Source organism: Colobus angolensis, unplaced genomic scaffold (genome assembly GCF_000951035.1).
Source record: "Colobus angolensis palliatus isolate OR3802 unplaced genomic scaffold, Cang.pa_1.0 Scaffold48, whole genome shotgun sequence".
Taxonomy (NCBI): Eukaryota; Metazoa; Chordata; class Mammalia; order Primates; family Cercopithecidae; genus Colobus; species Colobus angolensis.
Genome location: NW_012118265.1, coordinates 6322341 through 6322662, shown reverse-complemented (window position 1 = coordinate 6322662; position 322 = coordinate 6322341).

The following is a 322-nucleotide window of genomic DNA, read 5'->3' as shown; positions in this document are numbered from 1 at the left end:
AACACCAATTATTCATAGATTTGGTCATTTAACATAATCCCAAACTTCTTGGAGGATTTATTCATTTTTTAAATCAGTTTTTCTTTGTCTTTGTTGGATTGGGTTAATTTGAAAGCCTTGTCTTCGAACTCTGAAGTTCTTCCTTCTACTTGTTCAGTTCTGTTGTGGAGACTTTCCCAGGCATTTTGCGTTTCTCTAAGTGTGTCCTTCATTTCCACAAGTTGTGATTTTTTTTTTTTTAATCTATGCTATCTATTTCACTGGAGATTTTTTCATTCATATCCTGTATCTTTTTTAAAATTTCTTTAAGCTGAGCTTCACT